The sequence below is a fragment of the Anomaloglossus baeobatrachus genome, unplaced genomic scaffold (assembly GCF_048569485.1).
Source record: "Anomaloglossus baeobatrachus isolate aAnoBae1 unplaced genomic scaffold, aAnoBae1.hap1 Scaffold_213, whole genome shotgun sequence".
NCBI lineage: Eukaryota > Metazoa > Chordata > Amphibia > Anura > Aromobatidae > Anomaloglossus > Anomaloglossus baeobatrachus.
Genome location: NW_027441983.1, coordinates 166,448 through 187,347, shown reverse-complemented (window position 1 = coordinate 187,347; position 20,900 = coordinate 166,448). Strand labels below are relative to the sequence as shown.

Sequence of the window (20,900 nt, the reverse complement as noted above, 5' to 3'; positions counted from 1 at the left end):
AGTACTAATTCTTTCATAGGCCGCCCATTCTTAGTATTTGACGTTCAGGTAACAACAGGTAACTTTATTTGGAGTGGAAGCAGAGAGATAACACCAGATGCCAATTGTAGATCCTCTCACACCTGTGGTCACTGCAGCATCTGACTCCACTTTGTCCAAAAGGGATCTATTCCATTCAATTACACATGATCTAGATTAGACTGACAACAAGATACTGCACGGGACATAGCAGAGTTGGTGAAGTTGAGTGGTGATGAGTTTGCTATTTGGATGAATAAAGCAAGTAAAAAGTGTGTTAGATAAAAATTCATTTCAATTCGCTAATCGGGCTAATATGAATCAGGTGAATCGAGTTCTGCTTTTGGAAACTGGGTTAAGAAGGGGTGCACCGTTCCTGGAGGTACTGCAATACCAGGTCAATGCGTGGAGTGGACAGAGCAAGCTCTTTTTCCATCTCCCTGTTCTAAAAATCCATTTAATATATGGTCCCCAGATAGGGGACGTATCAGATATTAAACTGATAAGAACAGATACTACACTTGATCTTAGCCAAAAGGCCGAGAAGCGATAACCAGAATTGGTTTGGGCCTCGAGTGGCACCCTGGCCTATGCCGGACACATCTTAGGGAGAGAGAGCGAGAGGGAGACAAACCCACGCCTACACAAGACATTTTGTCACCCAAGCCAACCCTTGAAAAGGCTGCTTTGCAGAGCAAAAACAAGAAGAATGGTGCGTTTTGCAGCCGCCGCCCACTGCAATGAATCTGAATAACTCCTCCTTTAGGGCGCAAGCAACTCCCCTCCCCCTTGCAGTCTTTCCAATTCACGATACAAAAAGACGGACAGGACAGGTTGCCTGACTTTCCGTCACTGCCACCCTTTGCCATCCTTACCCGTAGAAAGCCCTTTCATCATCCCCAAACCCTAATCTTTTCCCTTTCCTTCCCAGCCCCCAAACCCTGCCCTCTGTACCTTTCTCACCACCCGCTTCCCTTCTCCTGTCATCCCCCTACCACCCGGGAAAAAAAGAGATTGCCCCCTCCTTCCACTAGCCCACCCTCCCACCCAAAGAACAACTTCTTCTGCGCAGCTTGTTTTCTAGGCAGCAGCGCTATTGTGATGTCATCGGGGGGCATTGTGACAAGCCGCCAGTGTTCCGTCTCTTCATGTTGTGAACTGTTCAAACCGAAAATACATCAACAGGCAGGCTACAGAAAAGCTTACTAACAAAGGTTAGAGAGGGGCTTTCTCAGAGGGCTTTTTACAGTTTGTCTATTCCCAATTAGCCGGTTTAGTATACTTAATGAAAGTACTAATTCTTTCATAGGCCGCCCATTCTTAGTATTTGACGTTCAGGTAACAACAGGTAACTTTATTTGGAGTGGAAGCAGAGAGATAACACCAGATGCCAATTGTAGATCCTCTCACACCTGTGGTCACTGCAGCATCTGACTCCACTTTGTCCAAAAGGGATCTATTCCATTCAATTACACATGATCTAGATTAGACTGACAACAAGATACTGCACGGGACATAGCAGAGTTGGTGAAGTTGAGTGGTGATGAGTTTGCTATTTGGATGAATAAAGCAAGTAAAAAGTGTGTTAGATAAAAATTCATTTCAATTCGCTAATCGGGCTAATATGAATCAGGTGAATCGAGTTCTGCTTTTGGAAACTGGGTTAAGAAGGGGTGCACCGTTCCTGGAGGTACTGCAATACCAGGTCAATGCGTGGAGTGGACAGAGCAAGCTCTTTTTCCATCTCCCTGTTCTAAAAATCCATTTAATATATGGTCCCCAGATAGGGGACGTATCAGATATTAAACTGATAAGAACAGATACTACACTTGATCTTAGCCAAAAGGCCGAGAAGCGATAACCAGAATTGGTTTGGGCCTCGAGTGGCACCCTGGCCTATGCCGGACACATCTTAGGGAGAGAGAGCGAGAGGGAGACAAACCCACGCCTACACAAGACATTTTGTCACCCAAGCCAACCCTTGAAAAGGCTGCTTTGCAGAGCAAAAACAAGAAGAATGGTGCGTTTTGCAGCCGCCGCCCACTGCAATGAATCTGAATAACTCCTCCTTTAGGGCGCAAGCAACTCCCCTCCCCCTTGCAGTCTTTCCAATTCACGATACAAAAAGACGGACAGGACAGGTTGCCTGACTTTCCGTCACTGCCACCCTTTGCCATCCTTACCCGTAGAAAGCCCTTTTATCATCCCCAAACCCTAATCTTTTCCCTTTCCTTTCCAGCCCCCAAACCCTGCCCTCTGTACCTTTCTCACCACCCGCTTCCCTTCTCCTGTCATCCCCCTACCACCCGGGAAAAAAAGAGATTGCCCCCTCCTTCCACTAGCCCACCCTCCCACCCAAAGAACAACTTCTTCTGCGCAGCTTGTTTTCTAGGCAGCAGCGCTATTGTGATGTCATCGGGGGGCATTGTGACAAGCCGCCAGTGTTCCGTCTCTTCATGTTGTGCACTGTTCAAACCGAAAAATACATCAACAGGCAGGCTACAGAAAAGCTTACTAACAAAGGTTAGAGAGGGGCTTTCTCAGAGGGCTTTTTACAGGTTTGTCTATTCCCAATTAGCCGGTTTAGTATACTTAATGAAAGTACTAATTCTTTCATAGGCCGCCCATTCTTAGTATTTGACGTTCAGGTAACAACAGGTAACTTTATTTGGAGTGGAAGCAGAGAGATAACACCAGATGCCAATTGTAGATCCTCTCACACCTGTGGTCACTGCAGCATCTGACTCCACTTTGTCCAAAAGGGATCTATTCCATTCAATTACACATGATCTAGATTAGACTGACAACAAGATACTGCACGGGACATAGCAGAGTTGGTGAAGTTGAGTGGTGATGAGTTTGCTATTTGGATGAATAAAGCAAGTAAAAAGTGTGTTAGATAAAAATTCATTTCAATTCGCTAATCGGGCTAATATGAATCAGGTGAATCGAGTTCTGCTTTTGGAAACTGGGTTAAGAAGGGGTGCAACCGTTCCTGGAGGTACTGCAATACCAGGTCAATGCGTGGAGTGGACAGAGCAAGCTCTTTTTCCATCTCCCTGTTCTAAAAATCCATTTAATATATGGTCCCCAGATAGGGGACGTATCAGATATTAAACTGATAAGAACAGATACTACACTTGATCTTAGCCAAAAGGCCGAGAAGCGATAACCAGAATTGGTTTGGGCCTCGAGTGGCACCCTGGCCTATGCCGGACACATCTTAGGGAGAGAGAGCGAGAGGGAGACAAACCCACGCCTACACAAGACATTTTGTCACCCAAGCCAACCCTTGAAAAGGCTGCTTTGCAGAGCAAAAACAAGAAGAATGGTGCGTTTTGCAGCCGCCGCCCACTGCAATGAATCTGAATAACTCCTCCTTTAGGGCGCAAGCAACTCCCCTCCCCCTTGCAGTCTTTCCAATTCACGATACAAAAAGACGGACAGGACAGGTTGCCTGACTTTCCGTCACTGCCACCCTTTGCCATCCTTACCCGTAGAAAGCCCTTTCATCATCCCCAAACCCTAATCTTTTCCCTTTCCTTCCCAGCCCCCAAACCCTGCCCTCTGTACCTTTCTCACCACCCGCTTCCCTTCTCCTGTCATCCCCCTACCACCCGGGAAAAAAAGAGATTGCCCCCTCCTTCCACTAGCCCACCCTCCCACCCAAAGAACAACTTCTTCTGCGCAGCTTGTTTTCTAGGCAGCAGCGCTATTGTGATGTCATCGGGGGGCATTGTGACAAGCCGCCAGTGTTCCGTCTCTTCATGTTGTGCACTGTTCAAACCGAAAATACATCAACAGGCAGGCTACAGAAAAGCTTACTAACAAAGGTTAGAGAGGGGCTTTCTCAGAGGGCTTTTTACAGTTTGTCTATTCCCAATTAGCCGGTTTAGTATACTTAATGAAAGTACTAATTCTTTCATAGGCCGCCCATTCTTAGTATTTGACGTTCAGGTAACAACAGGTAACTTTATTTGGAGTGGAAGCAGAGAGATAACACCAGATGCCAATTGTAGATCCTCTCACACCTGTGGTCACTGCAGCATCTGACTCCACTTTGTCCAAAAGGGATCTATTCCATTCAATTACACATGATCTAGATTAGACTGACAACAAGATACTGCACGGGACATAGCAGAGTTGGTGAAGTTGAGTGGTGATGAGTTTGCTATTTGGATGAATAAAGCAAGTAAAAAGTGTGTTAGATAAAAATTCATTTCAATTCGCTAATCGGGCTAATATGAATCAGGTGAATCGAGTTCTGCTTTTGGAAACTGGGTTAAGAAGGGGTGCACCGTTCCTGGAGGTACTGCAATACCAGGTCAATGCGTGGAGTGGACAGAGCAAGCTCTTTTTCCATCTCCCTGTTCTAAAAATCCATTTAATATATGGTCCCCAGATAGGGGACGTATCAGATATTAAACTGATAAGAACAGATACTACACTTGATCTTAGCCAAAAGGCCGAGAAGCGATAACCAGAATTGGTTTGGGCCTCGAGTGGCACCCTGGCCTATGCCGGACACATCTTAGGGAGAGAGAGCGAGAGGGAGACAAACCCACGCCTACACAAGACATTTTGTCACCCAAGCCAACCCTTGAAAAGGCTGCTTTGCAGAGCAAAAACAAGAAGAATGGTGCGTTTTGCAGCCGCCGCCCACTGCAATGAATCTGAATAACTCCTCCTTTAGGGCGCAAGCAACTCCCCTCCCCCTTGCAGTCTTTCCAATTCACGATACAAAAAGACGGACAGGACAGGTTGCCTGACTTTCCGTCACTGCCACCCTTTGCCATCCTTACCCGTAGAAAGCCCTTTCATCATCCCCAAACCCTAATCTTTTCCCTTTCCTTCCCAGCCCCCAAACCCTGCCCTCTGTACCTTTCTCACCACCCGCTTCCCTTCTCCTGTCATCCCCCTACCACCCGGGAAAAAAAGAGATTGCCCCCTCCTTCCACTAGCCCACCCTCCCACCCAAAGAACAACTTCTTCTGCGCAGCTTGTTTTCTAGGCAGCAGCGCTATTGTGATGTCATCGGGGGGCATTGTGACAAGCCGCCAGTGTTCCGTCTCTTCATGTTGTGCACTGTTCAAACCGAAAATACATCAACAGGCAGGCTACAGAAAAGCTTACTAACAAAGGTTAGAGAGGGGCTTTCTCAGAGGGCTTTTTACAGTTTGTCTATTCCCAATTAGCCGGTTTAGTATACTTAATGAAAGTACTAATTCTTTCATAGGCCGCCCATTCTTAGTATTTGACGTTCAGGTAACAACAGGTAACTTTATTTGGAGTGGAAGCAGAGAGATAACACCAGATGCCAATTGTAGATCCTCTCACACCTGTGGTCACTGCAGCATCTGACTCCACTTTGTCCAAAAGGGATCTATTCCATTCAATTACACATGATCTAGATTAGACTGACAACAAGATACTGCACGGGACATAGCAGAGTTGGTGAAGTTGAGTGGTGATGAGTTTGCTATTTGGATGAATAAAGCAAGTAAAAAGTGTGTTAGATAAAAATTCATTTCAATTCGCTAATCGGGCTAATATGAATCAGGTGAATCGAGTTCTGCTTTTGGAAACTGGGTTAAGAAGGGGTGCACCGTTCCTGGAGGTACTGCAATACCAGGTCAATGCGTGGAGTGGACAGAGCAAGCTCTTTTTCCATCTCCCTGTTCTAAAAATCCATTTAATATATGGTCCCCAGATAGGGGACATATCAGATATTAAACTGATAAGAACAGATACTACACTTGATCTTAGCCAAAAGGCCGAGAAGCGATAACCAGAATTGGTTTGGGCCTCGAGTGGCACCCTGGCCTATGCCGGACACATCTTAGGGAGAGAGAGCGAGAGGGAGACAAACCCACGCCTACACAAGACATTTTGTCACCCAAGCCAACCCTTGAAAAGGCTGCTTTGCAGAGCAAAAACAAGAAGAATGGTGCGTTTTGCAGCCGCCGCCCACTGCAATGAATCTGAATAACTCCTCCTTTAGGGCGCAAGCAACTCCCCTCCCCCTTGCAGTCTTTCCAATTCACGATACAAAAAGACGGACAGGACAGGTTGCCTGACTTTCCGTCACTGCCACCCTTTGCCATCCTTACCCGTAGAAAGCCCTTTCATCATCCCCAAACCCTAATCTTTTCCCTTTCCTTCCCAGCCCCCAAACCCTGCCCTCTGTACCTTTCTCACCACCCGCTTCCCTTCTCCTGTCATCCCCCTACCACCCGGGAAAAAAAGAGATTGCCCCCTCCTTCCACTAGCCCACCCTCCCACCCAAAGAACAACTTCTTCTGCGCAGCTTGTTTTCTAGGCAGCAGCGCTATTGTGATGTCATCGGGGGGCATTGTGACAAGCCGCCAGTGTTCCGTCTCTTCATGTTGTGCACTGTTCAAACCGAAAATACATCAACAGGCAGGCTACAGAAAAGCTTACTAACAAAGGTTAGAGAGGGGCTTTCTCAGAGGGCTTTTTACAGTTTGTCTATTCCCAATTAGCCGGTTTAGTATACTTAATGAAAGTACTAATTCTTTCATAGGCCGCCCATTCTTAGTATTTGACGTTCAGGTAACAACAGGTAACTTTATTTGGAGTGGAAGCAGAGAGATAACACCAGATGCCAATTGTAGATCCTCTCACACCTGTGGTCACTGCAGCATCTGACTCCACTTTGTCCAAAAGGGATCTATTCCATTCAATTACACATGATCTAGATTAGACTGACAACAAGATACTGCACGGGACATAGCAGAGTTGGTGAAGTTGAGTGGTGATGAGTTTGCTATTTGGATGAATAAAGCAAGTAAAAAGTGTGTTAGATAAAAATTCATTTCAATTCGCTAATCGGGCTAATATGAATCAGGTGAATCGAGTTCTGCTTTTGGAAACTGGGTTAAGAAGGGGTGCACCGTTCCTGGAGGTACTGCAATACCAGGTCAATGCGTGGAGTGGACAGAGCAAGCTCTTTTTCCATCTCCCTGTTCTAAAAATCCATTTAATATATGGTCCCCAGATAGGGGACGTATCAGATATTAAACTGATAAGAACAGATACTACACTTGATCTTAGCCAAAAGGCCGAGAAGCGATAACCAGAATTGGTTTGGGCCTCGAGTGGCACCCTGGCCTATGCCGGACACATCTTAGGGAGAGAGAGCGAGAGGGAGACAAACCCACGCCTACACAAGACATTTTGTCACCCAAGCCAACCCTTGAAAAGGCTGCTTTGCAGAGCAAAAACAAGAAGAATGGTGCGTTTTGCAGCCGCCGCCCACTGCAATGAATCTGAATAACTCCTCCTTTAGGGCGCAAGCAACTCCCCTCCCCCTTGCAGTCTTTCCAATTCACGATACAAAAAGACGGACAGGACAGGTTGCCTGACTTTCCGTCACTGCCACCCTTTGCCATCCTTACCCGTAGAAAGCCCTTTCATCATCCCCAAACCCTAATCTTTTCCCTTTCCTTCCCAGCCCCCAAACCCTGCCCTCTGTACCTTTCTCACCACCCGCTTCCCTTCTCCTGTCATCCCCCTACCACCCGGGAAAAAAAGAGATTGCCCCCTCCTTCCACTAGCCCACCCTCCCACCCAAAGAACAACTTCTTCTGCGCAGCTTGTTTTCTAGGCAGCAGCGCTATTGTGATGTCATCGGGGGGCATTGTGACAAGCCGCCAGTGTTCCGTCTCTTCATGTTGTGCACTGTTCAAACCGAAAATACATCAACAGGCAGGCTACAGAAAAGCTTACTAACAAAGGTTAGAGAGGGGCTTTCTCAGAGGGCTTTTTACAGTTTGTCTATTCCCAATTAGCCGGTTTAGTATACTTAATGAAAGTACTAATTCTTTCATAGGCCGCCCATTCTTAGTATTTGACGTTCAGGTAACAACAGGTAACTTTATTTGGAGTGGAAGCAGAGAGATAACACCAGATGCCAATTGTAGATCCTCTCACACCTGTGGTCACTGCAGCATCTGACTCCACTTTGTCCAAAAGGGATCTATTCCATTCAATTACACATGATCTAGATTAGACTGACAACAAGATACTGCACGGGACATAGCAGAGTTGGTGAAGTTGAGTGGTGATGAGTTTGCTATTTGGATGAATAAAGCAAGTAAAAAGTGTGTTAGATAAAAATTCATTTCAATTCGCTAATCGGGCTAATATGAATCAGGTGAATCGAGTTCTGCTTTTGGAAACTGGGTTAAGAAGGGGTGCACCGTTCCTGGAGGTACTGCAATACCAGGTCAATGCGTGGAGTGGACAGAGCAAGCTCTTTTTCCATCTCCCTGTTCTAAAAATCCATTTAATATATGGTCCCCAGATAGGGGACGTATCAGATATTAAACTGATAAGAACAGATACTACACTTGATCTTAGCCAAAAGGCCGAGAAGCGATAACCAGAATTGGTTTGGGCCTCGAGTGGCACCCTGGCCTATGCCGGACACATCTTAGGGAGAGAGAGCGAGAGGGAGACAAACCCACGCCTACACAAGACATTTTGTCACCCAAGCCAACCCTTGAAAAGGCTGCTTTGCAGAGCAAAAACAAGAAGAATGGTGCGTTTTGCAGCCGCCGCCCACTGCAATGAATCTGAATAACTCCTCCTTTAGGGCGCAAGCAACTCCCCTCCCCCTTGCAGTCTTTCCAATTCACGATACAAAAAGACGGACAGGACAGGTTGCCTGACTTTCCGTCACTGCCACCCTTTGCCATCCTTACCCGTAGAAAGCCCTTTCATCATCCCCAAACCCTAATCTTTTCCCTTTCCTTCCAGCCCCCAAACCCTGCCCTCTGTACCTTTCTCACCACCCGCTTCCCTTCTCCTGTCATCCCCCTACCACCCGGGAAAAAGAGATTGCCCCCTCCTTCCACTAGCCCACCCCTCCCACCCAAGAACAACTTCTTCTGCGCAGCTTGTTTTCTAGGCAGCAGCGCTATTGTGATGTCATCGGGGGGCATTGTGACAAGCCGCCAGTGTTCCGTCTCTTCATGTTGTGCACTGTTCAAACCGAAAATACATAACAGGCAGGCTACAGAAAAGCTTACTAACAAGGTAGAGAGGGGCTTTCTCAGAGGGCTTTTTACAGTTTGTCTATTCCCAATTAGCCGGTTTCAGTATACTTAATGAAAGTACTAATTCTTTCATAGGCCGCCCATTCTTAGTATTTGACGTTCAGGTAACAACAGGTAACTTTATTTGAGTGGAAGCAGAGAGATAACACCAGATGCCAATTGTAGATCCTCTGCACACCTGTGTCACTGCAGCATCTGACTCCACTTTGTCCAAAGGGATCTATTCCATTCAATTACACATGATCTAGATTAGACTGACAACAAGAATAACTGCACGGGACATAGCAGAGGTGGTGAGTTGAGTGTGATGAGTTTGCTATTTGGATGAATAAAGCAAGTAAAAAGTGTGTTAGATAAAAATTCATTTCAATTCGCTAATCGGGCTATATGAATCAGGTGAATCGAGTTCTGCTTTTGGAAACTGGGTTAAGAAGGGGTGCACCGTTCCTGGAGGTACTGCAATACAGGTCAATGCGTGGAGTGGACAGAGCAAGCTCTTTTTCCATCTCCCTGTTCTAAAAATCATTTAATATATGGTCCCCCAGATAGGGGACGTATCAGATATTAAACTGATAAGAACGATACTGACACTTGATCTTAGCCAAAAGGCCGAGAAGCGATAACCAGAATTGGTTTGGGCCTCGAGTGGCACCCTGCCTATGCCGGACACATCTTAGGAGAGAGAGCGAGAGGGAGACAAACCACGCCTACACAAGACATTTTGTCACCCAAGCCAACCCTTGAAAAGGCTGCTTTGCAGAGCAAAAACAAGAAGAATGGTGCGTTTTGCAGCCGCCGCCCACTGCAATGAATCTGAATAACTCCTCCTTTAGGCGCAAGCAACTCCCCTCCCCCTTGCAGTCTTTCCAATTCACGCTACAAAAAGACGGACAGGACAGGTTGCCTGACTTTCCGTCACTGCCACCCTTTGCCATCCTTACCCGTAGAAAGCCCTTTCATCATCCCCAAACCCTAATCTTTTCCCTTTCCTTCCCAGCCCCCAAACCCTGCCCTCTGTACCTTTCTCACCACCCGCTTCCCTTCTCCTGTCATCCCCCTACCACCCGGGAAAAAAAGAGATTGCCCCCTCCTTCCACTAGCCCACCCTCCCACCCAAAGAACAACTTCTTCTGCGCAGCTTGTTTTCTAGGCAGCAGCGCTATTGTGATGTCATCGGGGGGCATTGTGACAAGCCGCCAGTGTTCCGTCTCTTCATGTTGTGCACTGTTCAAACCGAAAATACATCAACAGGCAGGCTACAGAAAAGCTTACTAACAAAGGTTAGAGAGGGGCTTTCTCAGAGGGCTTTTTACAGTTTGTCTATTCCCAATTAGCCGGTTTAGTATACTTAATGAAAGTACTAATTCTTTCATAGGCCGCCCATTCTTAGTATTTGACGTTCAGGTAACAACAGGTAACTTTATTTGGAGTGGAAGCAGAGAGATAACACCAGATGCCAATTGTAGATCCTCTCACACCTGTGGTCACTGCAGCATCTGACTCCACTTTGTCCAAAAGGGATCTATTCCATTCAATTACACATGATCTAGATTAGACTGACAACAAGATACTGCACGGGACATAGCAGAGTTGGTGAAGTTGAGTGGTGATGAGTTTGCTATTTGGATGAATAAAGCAAGTAAAAAGTGTGTTAGATAAAAATTCATTTCAATTCGCTAATCGGGCTAATATGAATCAGGTGAATCGAGTTCTGCTTTTGGAAACTGGGTTAAGAAGGGGTGCACCGTTCCTGGAGGTACTGCAATACCAGGTCAATGCGTGGAGTGGACAGAGCAAGCTCTTTTTCCATCTCCCTGTTCTAAAAATCCATTTAATATATGGTCCCCAGATAGGGGACATATCAGATATTAAACTGATAAGAACAGATTTTTGATTTAATGAAGCTTTCCAAAGCACCGCAAAAATGCATGACCGAAGTCACACCAAAAACAGTGCAAAGGCTAGGATTCGTGTGGACCCCTCCGTGAGAAGAGGATCCCCAAAAATCAACCCCGTCCCTCCGAGCCAGAAGGCCACAGCGAGGGTCAGGGATCTTCGGTGCTCCCCCAAGCCGAAGCCTGGTTGAGCCTTGTTGTTGCTCCCAGCGTCCACCGAGGCATCTTACCCAAGTGGAGTAGGGAGCTACTAGTCGTTGGTTTCGCAGCCGAGACTGCCCGGACCGTCAACCGGTGTTGGTTTCTCAGCCCAAGGCTGACCGGACCTCCAACCGGGTGTTGGTTTCTCAGCCCAAGGCTGACCGGACCTCCAACCGGGTGTTGGTTTCTCAGCCCAAGGCTAACCGGACCTCCAACCGGGTGTTGGTTTCTCAGCCAAAGCTGACCCGGACCTCCAACCGGGTGTTGGTTTCTCAGCCCAAAGCTGACCGGACTTCCGACCGGGATTATAAAAATTTCCCTTCTTAGCCAGAAGGCCGGGATAGGGCAATATGCTTGGAAAGTATGAATAGGCAAGGCGCGGCGTGCGACAGAGTCTGAGGCTTACCAGGGTCCCAACCTAGCAAGTTCAGACTCCCTCCAGGGTGTCCATTCCTGGGGCACATTGCACCATAACCCCCACACTTACTCAGTCTAATAGCCTCGATCCTGGTAGGGCCATGGTTTCCTCTAGATGGATATACTATCCTCCCAAAGTACTAACAAGCGCAACCTTCCAGTGTGCATTGCATCATTGTACTAAGGTGGCCGGAGCCTTAAACCACCTTTTCGAACGATACTACACTTGATCTTAGCCAAAAGGCCGAGAAGCGATAACCAGAATTGGTTTGGGCCTCGAGTGGCACCCTGGCCTATGCCGGACACATCTTAGGGAGAGAGAGCGAGAGGGAGACAAACCCACGCCTACACAAGACATTTTGTCACCCAAGCCAACCCTTGAAAAGGCTGCTTTGCAGAGCAAAAACAAGAAGAATGGTGCGTTTTGCAGCCGCCGCCCACTGCAATGAATCTGAATAACTCCTCCTTTAGGGCGCAAGCAACTCCCCTCCCCCTTGCAGTCTTTCCAATTCACGATACAAAAAGACGGACAGGACAGGTTGCCTGACTTTCCGTCACTGCCACCCTTTGCCATCCTTACCCGTAGAAAGCCCTTTCATCATCCCCAAACCCTAATCTTTTCCCTTTCCTTCCCAGCCCCCAAACCCTGCCCTCTGTACCTTTCTCACCACCCGCTTCCCTTCTCCTGTCATCCCCCTACCACCCGGGAAAAAAAGAGATTGCCCCCTCCTTCCACTAGCCCACCCTCCCACCCAAAGAACAACTTCTTCTGCGCAGCTTGTTTTCTAGGCAGCAGCGCTATTGTGATGTCATCGGGGGGCATTGTGACAAGCCGCCAGTGTTCCGTCTCTTCATGTTGTGCACTGTTCAAACCGAAAATACATCAACAGGCAGGCTACAGAAAAGCTTACTAACAAAGGTTAGAGAGGGGCTTTCTCAGAGGGCTTTTTACAGTTTGTCTATTCCCAATTAGCCGGTTTAGTATACTTAATGAAAGTACTAATTCTTTCATAGGCCGCCCATTCTTAGTATTTGACGTTCAGGTAACAACAGGTAACTTTATTTGGAGTGGAAGCAGAGAGATAACACCAGATGCCAATTGTAGATCCTCTCACACCTGTGGTCACTGCAGCATCTGACTCCACTTTGTCCAAAAGGGATCTATTCCATTCAATTACACATGATCTAGATTAGACTGACAACAAGATACTGCACGGGACATAGCAGAGTTGGTGAAGTTGAGTGGTGATGAGTTTGCTATTTGGATGAATAAAGCAAGTAAAAAGTGTGTTAGATAAAAATTCATTTCAATTCGCTAATCGGGCTAATATGAATCAGGTGAATCGAGATCTGCTTTTGGAAACTGGGTTAAGAAGGGGTGCACCGTTCCTGGAGGTACTGCAATACCAGGTCAATGCGTGGAGTGGACAGAGCAAGCTCTTTTTCCATCTCCCTGTTCTAAAAATCCATTTAATATATGGTCCCCAGATAGGGGACGTATCAGATATTAAACTGATAAGAACAGATGAGATTTCATCCGCAATTGTCAGAATCAAGGTAGCCCCGAAGGCCAGCAGGCCACCACACAAAAGCGCAGTGCCTGGGTGATCGCCTCCCGAGCCCAGGAACCACCAGCCACAAGGGGACGTAAGCACCAAAAGGCGCAACAATCCCCGAGGCCGGCGGTTGTGCAAGCCCGGGCCCCTCCCAGCCAAGACCAAGGCAAACCCAATGAAGGGACTACACTTGATCTTAGCCAAAAGGCCGAGAAGCGATAACCAGAATTGGTTTGGGCCTCGAGTGGCACCCTGGCCTATGCCGGACACATCTTAGGGAGAGAGAGCGAGAGGGAGACAAACCCACGCCTACACAAGACATTTTGTCACCCAAGCCAACCCTTGAAAAGGCTGCTTTGCAGAGCAAAAACAAGAAGAATGGTGCGTTTTGCAGCCGCCGCCCACTGCAATGAATCTGAATAACTCCTCCTTTAGGGCGCAAGCAACTCCCCTCCCCCTTGCAGTCTTTCCAATTCACGATACAAAAAGACGGACAGGACAGGTTGCCTGACTTTCCGTCACTGCCACCCTTTGCCATCCTTACCCGTAGAAAGCCCTTTCATCATCCCCAAACCCTAATCTTTTCCCTTTCCTTCCCAGCCCCCAAACCCTGCCCTCTGTACCTTTCTCACCACCCGCTTCCCTTCTCCTGTCATCCCCCTACCACCCGGGAAAAAAAGAGATTGCCCCCTCCTTCCACTAGCCCACCCTCCCACCCAAAGAACAACTTCTTCTGCGCAGCTTGTTTTCTAGGCAGCAGCGCTATTGTGATGTCATCGGGGGGCATTGTGACAAGCCGCCAGTGTTCCGTCTCTTCATGTTGTGCACTGTTCAAACCGAAAATACATCAACAGGCAGGCTACAGAAAAGCTTACTAACAAAGGTTAGAGAGGGGCTTTCTCAGAGGGCTTTTTACAGTTTGTCTATTCCCAATTAGCCGGTTTAGTATACTTAATGAAAGTACTAATTCTTTCATAGGCCGCCCATTCTTAGTATTTGACGTTCAGGTAACAACAGGTAACTTTATTTGGAGTGGAAGCAGAGAGATAACACCAGATGCCAATTGTAGATCCTCTCACACCTGTGGTCACTGCAGCATCTGACTCCACTTTGTCCAAAAGGGATCTATTCCATTCAATTACACATGATCTAGATTAGACTGACAACAAGATACTGCACGGGACATAGCAGAGTTGGTGAAGTTGAGTGGTGATGAGTTTGCTATTTGGATGAATAAAGCAAGTAAAAAGTGTGTTAGATAAAAATTCATTTCAATTCGCTAATCGGGCTAATATGAATCAGGTGAATCGAGTTCTGCTTTTGGAAACTGGGTTAAGAAGGGGTGCACCGTTCCTGGAGGTACTGCAATACCAGGTCAATGCGTGGAGTGGAGAGAGCAAGCTCTTTTTCCATCTCCCTGTTCTAAAAATCCATTTAATATATGGTCCCCAGATAGGGGACGTATCAGATATTAAACTGATAAGAACAGATACTACACTTGATCTTAGCCAAAAGGCCGAGAAGCGATAACCAGAATTGGTTTGGGCCTCGAGTGGCACCCTGGCCTATGCCGGACACATCTTAGGGAGAGAGAGCGAGAGGGAGACAAACCCACGCCTACACAAGACATTTTGTCACCCAAGCCAACCCTTGAAAAGGCTGCTTTGCAGAGCAAAAACAAGAAGAATGGTGCGTTTTGCAGCCGCCGCCCACTGCAATGAATCTGAATAACTCCTCCTTTAGGGCGCAAGCAACTCCCCTCCCCCTTGCAGTCTTTCCAATTCACGATACAAAAAGACGGACAGGACAGGTTGCCTGACTTTCCGTCACTGCCACCCTTTGCCATCCTTACCCGTAGAAAGCCCTTTCATCATCCCCAAACCCTAATCTTTTCCCTTTCCTTCCCAGCCCCCAAACCCTGCCCTCTGTACCTTTCTCACCACCCGCTTCCCTTCTCCTGTCATCCCCCTACCACCCGGGAAAAAAAGAGATTGCCCCCTCCTTCCACTAGCCCACCCTCCCACCCAAAGAACAACTTCTTCTGCGCAGCTTGTTTTCTAGGCAGCAGCGCTATTGTGATGTCATCGGGGGGCATTGTGACAAGCCGCCAGTGTTCCGTCTCTTCATGTTGTGCACTGTTCAAACCGAAAATACATCAACAGGCAGGCTACAGAAAAGCTTACTAACAAAGGTTAGAGAGGGGCTTTCTCAGAGGGCTTTTTACAGTTTGTCTATTCCCAATTAGCCGGTTTAGTATACTTAATGAAAGTACTAATTCTTTCATAGGCCGCCCATTCTTAGTATTTGACGTTCAGGTAACAACAGGTAACTTTATTTGGAGTGGAAGCAGAGAGATAACACCAGATGCCAATTGTAGATCCTCTCACACCTGTGGTCACTGCAGCATCTGACTCCACTTTGTCCAAAAGGGATCTATTCCATTCAATTACACATGATCTAGATTAGACTGACAACAAGATACTGCACGGGACATAGCAGAGTTGGTGAAGTTGAGTGGTGATGAGTTTGCTATTTGGATGAATAAAGCAAGTAAAAAGTGTGTTAGATAAAAATTCATTTCAATTCGCTAATCGGGCTAATATGAATCAGGTGAATCGAGTTCTGCTTTTGGAAACTGGGTTAAGAAGGGGTGCACCGTTCCTGGAGGTACTGCAATACCAGGTCAATGCGTGGAGTGGACAGAGCAAGCTCTTTTTCCATCTCCCTGTTCTAAAAATCCATTTAATATATGGTCCCCAGATAGGGGACGTATCAGATATTAAACTGATAAGAACAGATACTACACTTGATCTTAGCCAAAAGGCCGAGAAGCGATAACCAGAATTGGTTTGGGCCTCGAGTGGCACCCTGGCCTATGCCGGACACATCTTAGGGAGAGAGAGCGAGAGGGAGACAAACCCACGCCTACACAAGACATTTTGTCACCCAAGCCAACCCTTGAAAAGGCTGCTTTGCAGAGCAAAAACAAGAAGAATGGTGCGTTTTGCAGCCGCCGCCCACTGCAATGAATCTGAATAACTCCTCCTTTAGGGCGCAAGCAACTCCCCTCCCCCTTGCAGTCTTTCCAATTCACGATACAAAAAGACGGACAGGACAGGTTGCCTGACTTTCCGTCACTGCCACCCTTTGCCATCCTTACCCGTAGAAAGCCCTTTCATCATCCCCAAACCCTAATCTTTTCCCTTTCCTTCCCAGCCCCCAAACCCTGCCCTCTGTACCTTTCTCACCACCCGCTTCCCTTCTCCTGTCATCCCCCTACCACCCGGGAAAAAAAGAGATTGCCCCCTCCTTCCACTAGCCCACCCTCCCACCCAAAGAACAACTTCTTCTGCGCAGCTTGTTTTCTAGGCAGCAGCGCTATTGTGATGTCATCGGGGGGCATTGTGACAAGCCGCCAGTGTTCCGTCTCTTCATGTTGTGCACTGTTCAAACCGAAAATACATCAACAGGCAGGCTACAGAAAAGCTTACTAACAAAGGTTAGAGAGGGGCTTTCTCAGAGGGCTTTTTACAGTTTGTCTATTCCCAATTAGCCGGTTTAGTATACTTAATGAAAGTACTAATTCTTTCATAGGCCGCCCATTCTTAGTATTTGACGTTCAGGTAACAACAGGTAACTTTATTTGGAGTGGAAGCAGAGAGATAACACCAGATGCCAATTGTAGATCCTCTCACACCTGTGGTCACTGCAGCATCTGACTCCACTTTGTCCAAAAGGGATCTATTCCATTCAATTACACATGATCTAGATTAGACTGACAACAAGATACTGCACGGGACATAGCAGAGTTGGTGAAGTTGAGTGGTGATGAGTTTGCTATTTGGATGAATAAAGCAAGTAAAAAGTGTGTTAGATAAAAATTCATTTCAATTCGCTAATCGGGCTAATATGAATCAGGTGAATCGAGTTCTGCTTTTGGAAACTGGGTTAAGAAGGGGTGCACCGTTCCTGGAGGTACTGCAATACCAGGTCAATGCGTGGAGTGGACAGAGCAAGCTCTTTTTCCATCTCCCTGTTCTAAAAATCCATTTAATATATGGTCCCCAGATAGGGGACGTATCAGATATTAAACTGATAAGAACAGATACTACACTTGATCTTAGCCAAAAGGCCGAGAAGCGATAACCAGAATTGGTTTGGGCCTCGAGTGGCACCCTGGCCTATGCCGGACACATCTTAGGGAGAGAGAGCGAGAGGGAGACAAACCCACGCCTACACAAGACATTTTGTCACCCAAGCCAACCCTTGAAAAGGCTGCTTTGCAGAGCAAAAACAAGAAGAATGGTGCGTTTTGCAGCCGCCGCCCACTGCAATGAATCTGAATAACTCCTCCTTTAGGGCGCAAGCAACTCCCCTCCCCCTTGCAGTCTTTCCAATTCACGATACAAAAAGACGGACAGGACAGGTTGCCTGACTTTCCGTCACTGCCACCCTTTGCCATCCTTACCCGTAGAAAGCCCTTTCATCATCCCCAAACCCTAATCTTTTCCCTTTCCTTCCCAGCCCCCAAACCCTGCCCTCTGTACCTTTCTCACCACCCGCTTCCCTTCTCCTGTCATCCCCCTACCACCCGGGAAAAAAAGAGATTGCCCCCTCCTTCCACTAGCCCACCCTCCCACCCAAAGAACAACTTCTTCTGCGCAGCTTGTTTTCTAGGCAGCAGCGCTATTGTGATGTCATCGGGGGGCATTGTGACAAGCCGCCAGTGTTCCGTCTCTTCATGTTGTGCACTGTTCAAACCGAAAATACATCAACAGGCAGGCTACAGAAAAGCTTACTAACAAAGGTTAGAGAGGGGCTTTCTCAGAGGGCTTTTTACAGTTTGTCTATTCCCAATTAGCCGGTTTAGTATACTTAATGAAAGTACTAATTCTTTCATAGGCCGCCCATTCTTAGTATTTGACGTTCAGGTAACAACAGGTAACTTTATTTGGAGTGGAAGCAGAGAGATAACACCAGATGCCAATTGTAGATCCTCTCACACCTGTGGTCACTGCAGCATCTGACTCCACTTTGTCCAAAAGGGATCTATTCCATTCAATTACACATGATCTAGATTAGACTGACAACAAGATACTGCACGGGACATAGCAGAGTTGGTGAAGTTGAGTGGTGATGAGTTTGCTATTTGGATGAATAAAGCAAGTAAAAAGTGTGTTAGATAAAAATTCATTTCAATTCGCTAATCGGGCTAATATGAATCAGGTGAATCGAGTTCTGCTTTTGGAAACTGGGTTAAGAAGGGGTGCACCGTTCCTGGAGGTACTGCAATACCAGGTCAATGCGTGGAGTGGACAGAGCAAGCTCTTTTTCCATCTCCCTGTTCTAAAAATCCATTTAATATATGGTCCCCAGATAGGGGACGTATCAGATATTAAACTGATAAGAATAGATACTACACTTGATCTTAGCCAAAAGGCCGAGAAGCGATAACCAGAATTGGTTTGGGCCTCGAGTGGCACCCTGGCCTATGCCGGACACATCTTAGGGAGAGAGAGCGAGAGGGAGACAAACCCACGCCTACACAAGACATTTTGTCACCCAAGCCAACCCTTGAAAAGGCTGCTTTGCAGAGCAAAAACAAGAAGAATGGTGCGTTTTGCAGCCGCCGCCCACTGCAATGAATCTGAATAACTCCTCCTTTAGGGCGCAAGCAACTCCCCTCCCCCTTGCAGTCTTTCCAATTCACGATACAAAAAGACGGACAGGACAGGTTGCCTGACTTTCCGTCACTGCCACCCTTTGCCATCCTTACCCGTAGAAAGCCCTTTCATCATCCCCAAACCCTAATCTTTTCCCTTTCCTTCCCAGCCCCCAAACCCTGCCCTCTGTACCTTTCTCACCACCCGCTTCCCTTCTCCTGTCATCCCCCTACCACCCGGGAAAAAAAGAGATTGCCCCCTCCTTCCACTAGCCCACCCTCCCACCCAAAGAACAACTTCTTCTGCGCAGCTTGTTTTCTAGGCAGCAGCGCTATTGTGATGTCATCGGGGGGCATTGTGACAAGCCGCCAGTGTTCCGTCTCTTCATGTTGTGCACTGTTCAAACCGAAAATACATCAACAGGCAGGCTACAGAAAAGCTTACTAACAAAGGTTAGAGAGGGGCTTTCTCAGAGGGCTTTTTACAGTTTGTCTATTCCCAATTAGCCGGTTTAGTATACTTAATGAAAGTACTAATTCTTTCATAGGCCGCCCATTCTTAGTATTTGACGTTCAGGTAACAACAGGTAACTTTATTTGGAGTGGAAGCAGAGAGATAACACCAGATGCCAATTGTAGATCCTCTCACACCTGTGGTCACTGCAGCATCTGACTCCACTTTGTCCAAAAGGGATCTATTCCATTCAATTACACATGATCTAGATTAGACTGACAACAAGATACTGCACGGGACATAGCAGAGTTGGTGAAGTTGAGTGGTGATGAGTTTGCTATTTGGATGAATAAAGCAAGTAAAAAGTGTGTTAGATAAAAATTCATTTCAATTCGCTAATCGGGCTAATATGAATCAGGTGAATCGAGTTCTGCTTTTGGAAACTGGGTTAAGAAGGGGTGCACCGTTCCTGGAGGTACTGCAATACCAGGTCAATGCGTGGAGTGGACAGAGCAAGCTCTTTTTCCATCTCCCTGTTCTAAAAATCCATTTAATATATGGTCCCCAGATAGGGGACGTATCAGATATTAAACTGATAAGAACAGATACTACACTTGATCTTAGCCAAAAGGCCGAGAAGCGATAACCAGAATTGGTTTGGGCCTCGAGTGGCACCCTGGCCTATGCCGGACACATCTTAGGGAGAGAGAGCGAGAGGGAGACAAACCCACGCCTACACAAGACATTTTGTCACCCAAGCCAACCCTTGAAAAGGCTGCTTTGCAGAGCAAAAACAAGAAGAATGGTGCGTTTTGCAGCCGCCGCCCACTGCAATGAATCTGAATAACTCCTCCTTTAGGGCGCAAGCAACTCCCCTCCCCCTTGCAGTCTTTCCAATTCACGATACAAAAAGACGGACAGGACAGGTTGCCTGACTTTCCGTCACTGCCACCCTTTGCCATCCTTACCCGTAGAAAGCCCTTTCATCATCCCCAAACCCTAATCTTTTCCCTTTCCTTCCCAGCCCCCAAACCCTGCCCTCTGTACCTTTCTCACCACCCGCTTCCCTTCTCCTGTCATCCCCCTACCACCCGGGAAAAAAAGAGATTGCCCCCTCCTTCCACTAGCCCACCCTCCCACCCAAAGAACAACTTCTTCTGCGCAGCTTGTTTTCTAGGCAGCAGCGCTATTGTGATGTCATCGGGGGGCATTGTGACAAGCCGCCAGTGTTCCGTCTCTTCATGTTGTGCACTGTTCAAACCGAAAATACATCAACAGGCAGGCTACAGAAAAGCTTACTAACAAAGGTTAGAGAGGGGCTTTCTCAGAGGGCTTTTTACAGTTTGTCTATTCCCAATTAGCCGGTTTAGTATACTTAATGAAAGTACTAATTCTTTCATAGGCCGCCCATTCTTAGTATTTGACGTTCAGGTAACAACAGGTAACTTTATTTGGAGTGGAAGCAGAGAGATAACACCAGATGCCAATTGTAGATCCTCTCACACCTGTGGTCACTGCAGCATCTGACTCCACTTTGTCCAAAAGGGATCTATTCCATTCAATTACACATGATCTAGATTAGACTGACAACAAGATACTGCACGGGACATAGCAGAG

The 20,900-nt window shown here is 47.1% G+C and overlaps 15 non-coding genes and 1 pseudogene across 15 annotated transcripts; all 16 read right to left on the bottom strand.

Annotated features, from left to right (window-relative positions):
• Positions 1–378: 378 nt before the first annotated feature.
• Positions 379–569, bottom strand: LOC142261102 (U2 spliceosomal RNA). Its single transcript, XR_012728858.1, has one exon. It is a non-coding gene; the product is annotated as a U2 spliceosomal RNA (small nuclear RNA).
• Positions 570–1,686: 1,117 nt separating this feature from the next.
• Positions 1,687–1,877, bottom strand: LOC142261101 (U2 spliceosomal RNA). Its single transcript, XR_012728857.1, has one exon. It is a non-coding gene; the product is annotated as a U2 spliceosomal RNA (small nuclear RNA).
• Positions 1,878–2,996: 1,119 nt separating this feature from the next.
• LOC142261293 (U2 spliceosomal RNA) lies at positions 2,997–3,188 on the bottom strand. Its single transcript, XR_012729031.1, has one exon. It is a non-coding gene; the product is annotated as a U2 spliceosomal RNA (small nuclear RNA).
• Positions 3,189–4,305: 1,117 nt separating this feature from the next.
• LOC142261100 (U2 spliceosomal RNA) lies at positions 4,306–4,496 on the bottom strand. The gene has a single exon (XR_012728856.1). It is a non-coding gene; the product is annotated as a U2 spliceosomal RNA (small nuclear RNA).
• Positions 4,497–5,613: 1,117 nt separating this feature from the next.
• On the bottom strand, positions 5,614–5,804 carry LOC142261212 (U2 spliceosomal RNA). The gene has a single exon (XR_012728958.1). It is a non-coding gene; the product is annotated as a U2 spliceosomal RNA (small nuclear RNA).
• A 1,117-nt stretch (positions 5,805–6,921) lies between these two features.
• On the bottom strand, positions 6,922–7,112 carry LOC142261098 (U2 spliceosomal RNA). The gene has a single exon (XR_012728855.1). It is a non-coding gene; the product is annotated as a U2 spliceosomal RNA (small nuclear RNA).
• A 1,117-nt stretch (positions 7,113–8,229) lies between these two features.
• Positions 8,230–8,420, bottom strand: LOC142261097 (U2 spliceosomal RNA). Its single transcript, XR_012728854.1, has one exon. It is a non-coding gene; the product is annotated as a U2 spliceosomal RNA (small nuclear RNA).
• Positions 8,421–9,529: 1,109 nt separating this feature from the next.
• Positions 9,530–9,719, bottom strand: LOC142261297 (U2 spliceosomal RNA). Its single transcript, XR_012729035.1, has one exon. It is a non-coding gene; the product is annotated as a U2 spliceosomal RNA (small nuclear RNA).
• A 1,113-nt stretch (positions 9,720–10,832) lies between these two features.
• LOC142261329 (U2 spliceosomal RNA) lies at positions 10,833–11,028 on the bottom strand. The gene has a single exon (XR_012729061.1). It is a non-coding gene; the product is annotated as a U2 spliceosomal RNA (small nuclear RNA).
• Positions 11,029–11,725: 697 nt separating this feature from the next.
• LOC142261367 (U2 spliceosomal RNA) lies at positions 11,726–11,867 on the bottom strand (annotated as a pseudogene).
• A 1,117-nt stretch (positions 11,868–12,984) lies between these two features.
• LOC142261348 (U2 spliceosomal RNA) lies at positions 12,985–13,168 on the bottom strand. The gene has a single exon (XR_012729078.1). It is a non-coding gene; the product is annotated as a U2 spliceosomal RNA (small nuclear RNA).
• Positions 13,169–14,504: 1,336 nt separating this feature from the next.
• LOC142261277 (U2 spliceosomal RNA) lies at positions 14,505–14,695 on the bottom strand. Its single transcript, XR_012729016.1, has one exon. It is a non-coding gene; the product is annotated as a U2 spliceosomal RNA (small nuclear RNA).
• A 1,117-nt stretch (positions 14,696–15,812) lies between these two features.
• LOC142261095 (U2 spliceosomal RNA) lies at positions 15,813–16,003 on the bottom strand. Its single transcript, XR_012728852.1, has one exon. It is a non-coding gene; the product is annotated as a U2 spliceosomal RNA (small nuclear RNA).
• Positions 16,004–17,120: 1,117 nt separating this feature from the next.
• Positions 17,121–17,311, bottom strand: LOC142261094 (U2 spliceosomal RNA). The gene has a single exon (XR_012728851.1). It is a non-coding gene; the product is annotated as a U2 spliceosomal RNA (small nuclear RNA).
• A 1,117-nt stretch (positions 17,312–18,428) lies between these two features.
• Positions 18,429–18,619, bottom strand: LOC142261290 (U2 spliceosomal RNA). Its single transcript, XR_012729028.1, has one exon. It is a non-coding gene; the product is annotated as a U2 spliceosomal RNA (small nuclear RNA).
• A 1,117-nt stretch (positions 18,620–19,736) lies between these two features.
• Positions 19,737–19,927, bottom strand: LOC142261092 (U2 spliceosomal RNA). The gene has a single exon (XR_012728850.1). It is a non-coding gene; the product is annotated as a U2 spliceosomal RNA (small nuclear RNA).
• Between the last annotated feature and the right edge of the window lie 973 nt (positions 19,928–20,900).